Source organism: Camelus ferus, chromosome X, assembly GCF_009834535.1.
Source record: "Camelus ferus isolate YT-003-E chromosome X, BCGSAC_Cfer_1.0, whole genome shotgun sequence".
Classification (NCBI taxonomy): domain Eukaryota; kingdom Metazoa; phylum Chordata; class Mammalia; order Artiodactyla; family Camelidae; genus Camelus; species Camelus ferus.
This window is the reverse complement of record NC_045732.1, coordinates 19490770-19497140: the sequence shown is the minus strand read 5'-3', so window position 1 is coordinate 19497140 and position 6371 is coordinate 19490770. Positions and strand designations below refer to the sequence as shown.

The window sequence follows — 6371 nt, the reverse complement described above, 5'->3', positions numbered from 1 at the left end:
ATGGAGACTAGCAAAGCTGAAAGTTGTTCTTAAAACAACACAACACTTAGAAATGATTCATATAGTCAGTCAGTTTTCCCCATTGACATAAATAGCAGCAGTATTTTTTGGGATCCATCTCATAGAGTAATAGAAACAAAAGCAAAAATAAACAAATGGGACCTAATTAAACTTAAAAGCTTTTGTACAGCAAAGGAAGTCATAAACAAAACAAAAAGACAACTTACAGAATGGGAGAAAATATTTCAAAATGTTGCGACTGACAAGGGATTAATTCCAAAATATATGAATAGCTTACACAGCTCAATATCAAAATACAAACAACCCAATCCAAAAATGGGCAGAAGACCTAAACAGACATTTCTCCAGAGAAGACATACAGATGGCCAACAGGTACATGAAGAGATACTCAACATCGCTAATTATTAGAAAAATGCAAATCAAAACTACCATGAGGTATCACCTCACACCAGTCAGAATGGCCATCATCAAGAAGTCTACAAATAATAAATGCTGGAGAGGGTGTGGAGAAAAGGGAACCCTCCTACACCGTTGGTACAGCCACTATGGAAAACAGAATGGAGGTTCCTTAAAAAACTACAAATAGAGCTACCATGTGATCCAGCAGTCCCACTCCTAGGCATATATCCAGAAAAGATGAAAACTCTAATTCAAAAAGATGCATGCACCCCAATGTTCATAGCAGCACTATTTACAATAGCCAAGACATGGAAGCAACCTAAATGTTTACTGACAGAAGAATGGATAAAGAATTGTGTTATATATATGCAATGGAATATTACTCAGCCATAATAAAGAATGATATAATGCCATTTGCAGCAACATGTATGAATCTAGAGATTATCATACTAAATGAATTAAGTCAGTTAAGACAAATATCATATGATATCACTTATATGTGGAACCTAAAAAAATGATACAAGTGAATTTATTTACACAACAGAAACAGACTCACAGACATAGAAAACAAACTGATGGTTACCAAAGGGGAAAATGGGGGAGGGATAAATTAGGCATGGGTGATTAGCAAATACACATTACCATATATAAAATAGATAAACAACAAGGTCCAGAGAACCATATTTAATATTTGTAGTAACCTATAATGAAAAAGAATATGTATGTATGTATGACTGACACTATATTGTACACCAGAAACTAACACAACATTGTAAATCAACTATACTTCAATTTAAAAAAATAAAAAATAAAATAAGCAGCAAGGTCCTACTGTATAGCACAGGGAACTACATTCAATATCTTGTAATAATCTATAATGAAAAAGAATATGGAAAAAGAATATATACTTATAACTGAATCACTATGTTGTACACCAGAAACTAACACAACATTGTACATCAACTATACTTCAATAAAAATTAAAGTAAGTTGGGAGGAGGGTATAGCTCAGTGGTAGAGTGCCTGCTTAGCATGCACAAGGTCCTGGGTTCAATCCCCAGTACCTCTGTTAAAACGAATAAATAAATTTAATCACCCCACCAAAAATCCCAAAAATTAGAAAAAAAATTAAAATAAGTTAAAAACAACTAAAATTTTAAATGGACTTTTAGGTCTGAATATAGATGAGATCAAGGAAAGCAAGAGAATGACTGACACAGGATTCCAATGGTTATCTCAGCTCAGAAGAAACAGAGTAATGAAATGACTGAAGACCACATAATTGAATGCTTATTTTTGTATAAGTCCTAGTTTTCATGTTAGATGGTAGGTCCACTAGTACTTACTTAATTGTAAATTTAATTAGATAGCTGGATAGATAGACAGACAGACGTAGTAGTTAGAAAGTGTCATAAACGGGCTAATGATGAGGGTAGTCCTGAACCAAGGATTAAAATTAATCCAAATCTGTGTTCCTAAGGTCCAGTAAAAATTTATATCATATAAAATATTTCATAATTAAAGAAAATGGGAAAATAATACAGCATTTACTTACTTGAACCTGTGGATGTATTTCTGAAAAACCATACACAGAAATTTTTTTGCCAGTAGAATGGGATCAAATTCCAAATGTCTTACTAGATCTTGTCTTTTATAGCTATTTTTATTTTTAATAGCAACCATATAACAAATCTTTCTGTAGGGTAAATAACCACTGTGATGTGTATATAATTATCTCCTAATTTACATTTTTAGTAAGTTTCTACTTTCAGCCACTCTCTGGCCTGTCTGTCTCTATCTCTCTCTTTGCATATATATAACCTCTACATGTATAACCTCCTTCGTACAAATAGCTACCCAGGGGACCTCCCACAACTCTCCTTCTCTCCCCTCATTGCCAGAATAGGGTTTCCATCCCCTCAGCCCAGCTTACCCTGCTCCAGCCTAGCATCTCTCTCACACTTCACTGGTCCTGGCATCTCATCTCATCTCATTGCCTGTGCAAGTCTATGCATTTTGAATCCACAGCTCCTTCTCCATCCCCAAAAACCACACTCCAGTCCCTATTTCTTCACTTCAGATAGCCAGGTCTGTTCCTTTATTCACTCAACAAATATTTACCTGCCACTTTCACTACATTAGGTACAATGAATTAGGTACAATGAGAAATATAATAAGGTGAACCAGAGAAAGCCCTTGCCTCAGGAACATGCAGACCAGTGGAGGAGGTGACATATATACAGCAGAAATAATTACAAGGGAGAAAGTCATGTGTCAGGTATTGCCCGCACGTATAAAATAACACTGATCCAGATTCCAGGATGAATATGACCCAAGGCAGGAAATATTTAACAGACTCCAGCCACCTGTAAGGCTGGACATAAGTACCCAGCTGCCTTTCCTCACCATTTGGTTCTGACCTGGCACCTTAATTCTTATATCCAAGATTCTGACTTTGTTCCTGTTCTAGAAACTTGCTTAACATCTCAGGCACCTACTGAGGGCTCCATACCTTATCATCAAATTCTATCTTGGTCTCTCCTCCTCATTTTTGGTTCTAGTAACTTTCACAGTATAATATCTTTTCTTTGGCCTGGGGTCCTTGCAAGAACTGGGGAACTGCCCCCAAACTGTAGCTACTAGATGGTGCCTTGTTCTTCTTGAAGATGCTCTCTGATGCCACATATCTACACTTTCGAACTGTGGCTTATTGAGGATGCTGGGTACTTCATCCTGGGTCTCCTATCCCCTGTTTCTGTCTGTGACTCAGAGGTAATTTGCTCTTAGACCCCAAGCCCCTTCCTATGTCCACCCTCACTGTCTTTCTAGCTCCCCCAAACTGTTGTCCACAGCTAGGGAGAGGCCAGTTCCATGTCTCGTCTCCCAGCCAGCCAGGTATAACTGCCCCTGCCCCCACTGAATACTGGCATATGACTGTAGATACTGGAACAGGTGTACAGGTCAAGTGTTTAGAGAGTTAAGCGAAGGAAGAGAGGGATTCCTTCTAGACAGGAGGATGCATTAGGGTAAACGTCATAAGGAAGCTCCAAAGGGCTTTTTCAGGCAAAAACACAAAGGTGAGGAAATCTGAGAGATGCATAGGAAACAGCAAGTAGTTCAGTTTGGCTGAAGCAAAGAGTATAGAGTAAAGTGAATGTGAAAAGCAGGCGATTCCGTTCCGTGGAGGGCCTTGAATGTCAGGCAAAGGAGTTTGGATGTTATTCACTAGAAAATGGGGAGTCACTATAGGTTTTTGAGGAGAATGATGTGATTAGGTTTTTGAGGAGAATAATGCATTTCTCCAGGTATAAAGTAATGTATCTGAAGTATATGTAGAGCCTATATATACAGGAGACCTGTAATGAGTATCCGACTTAAGACAATTACAGTGGGAAGGGGAAGGGAGAAACAATTACAAGATTGTTGTAGAGGAGGTAGAATTAAAAGATAGGATGCTATAACTGATACTTCCCTCTTTTTTGGCTTCAGTATTCTAGATGACTTAGGTTTCTGACTTGTGAACCAGGAGGATGGTACTGTATATTTGACAGAAATACAGACTGCACATAGTTGGGGTTCTGGTTGCCAATTTCAGTGTGAGTAGGGAGGCTCCCCCAACACCAACAAACAATGCTCTGACACCAGCTGTGCGTCCTACAATTCAACTCAATTCTGACAAACTGATTCATCGATTCCACAGGTTCAGGATTCACTCCTACAAGTCTCAAGTCCAGATTATCACCTGTGCTTCTGACTGACTGACTACAAATTGGAGGTTCCGACAACCCCCTCCAACTCAAGATGCCAACTGTAAGTGCAAGCTGCTACCTGTACTTCTGATTGACTGGGTATAGACAGGAGGTTCCCAGATCTCCTCCTCAGGTTCAATTAATTTGCTAGCAGCTCACAAACTCAGAGAAACATTTTACTTTTACAGTTTATTATAAAAGAATGTAACTCAGGAAAAGCAGATGGAAGAGATGTACAGGGCAAGGTCTGAGGAAAGGGCACACAGCTTTTATGCACCCTCCGGGCACGCCACTCTCCCCAAATCTCCACGTGTTCACCAACCCAGAAGCTCTCCAAACCCCATCCTTTTTGGTTTTTATGGAGGCTTTATGACATAGTCATGATTGATTAAATCATTGACCATTGGTCATTGATTGAACCTCCAGCCCCTCTTCCCTCTTCAGAGCTTAGTGGGCAGGGGTACTGAACATTCCAGCCTTCTAATCACAGGGTTAGTTCCCCTGGAACTAGCCCCCATCCTTGTTACCTAAGTCTCCTCAAGAGCATAACAAAAGAACCATAAGTTCTTATCACAGGAGATTCCAAAGGTTGTAGGAGCTCTGTGCCAGGAATGGGATCGAAGACCAAATATATATATTTTAAATATATATATATATATGTATATATATACATATATATATATATATATAAATTAAATCACAATATCAAAGCAGAAGCAGTAGGTGGTGAAAGAAAATCAGAGCCAGTTTACAACTGATTATGCTAAACTGGAATCTTACAGAAAGGTATAGATAGGGTATAAATTTGAAAGTCACGAATTGGAGGGAGATTTATGAGGGAGGGATATAGAGAAAGGAGGGAAGGATCAATCAGAACCAGGGTCCCATCAGGAAACAGGAACCACACCAACGATTTGAACAGGGAAAATTGAATACAAAGGATTGTCAACTAGACAAAGGGTGGTTAACTACTGGAATCTAGAGAACTCTAAAGTGTAACAGAAAAAAACTACTGCGGAAAGAGGCTGCCCACTTCCAGGGCTGAGGGGAAATAAAACAAAGAAGGAACTTAGAAAATTTGAGGAGACCTCCCCCCTCCCCCCACCCCCGCCACTGTCATTCCCGAAGAGATGAGATTCAGACCTCTAGGAGATGGCGCGACTGCTGCAGGAACACATTATCCATTGACAGAGTGAGGAAGAAACCCACTGGAGGCGGCTGGGCAGATCTGTAAGAACAGCCCACTGCACAGAGAACGCTGTAGGGACCAGTTGCACATCCAGCCAATCAAGCCCATAGCAGCAGTGGGAAGAAGAAACAAATAAGCAAACAAGAAGCAAGAAAGTCCTCTGGCGCCCCCTATTGGCAGAGCCTATCAAGGAGCCAGCTGTCAAAGCAGAAAATAGGGTTTGCAGAGACCGGCTCCAGTACTACAAAGTGGGAAAAAGGTTAGGTTTGGAGCCAAGAATCAATAAATTAATAACTGGGTCATTGGTGTTCATCTAAACTTAGATATGTGAAGAAGGGAAGCTAGACAAGAAACAGGATAAGCTTGGGATTGCAAGTAGGAGGCTTTGGCCACCAATCAAAGCCTGAGAAAACTCCACTGTACTTAGGTAACTAAATTTTTAGAAATATTTAGGTTTTTTCTTTTTAATTTTTTTTCCTTTTGGCAAAACTAATCTATAGTTCCAGCAGTCAGAATAGTAGTTACCCTTGGGTTGTGGGATACTGACTGAGGACATGAGAGGGACTTCTTCTAAGTGTTGGAAACGTCTTATGTATTGATCTGGGTTGTGTATGTAACACGGGTGTAGACATAGGTAAAATTAATCAAGCTGTACACTTAAGATTTGTGCACTTGGGGTAGGGGGTATAGCTCAGTGGTACAGCACATGCCTGGTGTGCACGAGGTCCTGGGTTCAATCCCCAGTGCCTCCATTAAGGAAAAAACAAAATAAAACAACAAGCCAAAGATTTGTGCACTTTGGTGTGTGTATGTTATATCTTACTTTTTAAAAGTTTTGTAAAATTTGTTTCTACATTTAGAAGATAGTTTTTGACCTCCCCTGAGTAAATCTGGAAAACAAACAAACAAAAAAGAGCGCTTCTAGTTTCTGCTGTGGTAGATCATATTACCTGGAACAATTCTTACAAAAACAGCTATGATTTCTAGATAAAATATTGCTTTTAAAACTTCAT

At 39.3% G+C, this 6371-nt stretch overlaps 1 non-coding gene across 1 annotated transcript; it reads left to right on the top strand.

The window, feature by feature from the left end:
• Nucleotides 1-6038: 6038 nt before the first annotated feature.
• Nucleotides 6039-6110, top strand: TRNAT-GGU. The gene has a single exon. It is a non-coding gene; the product is annotated as a tRNA-Thr (tRNA).
• Nucleotides 6111-6371: the final 261 nt, after the last annotated feature.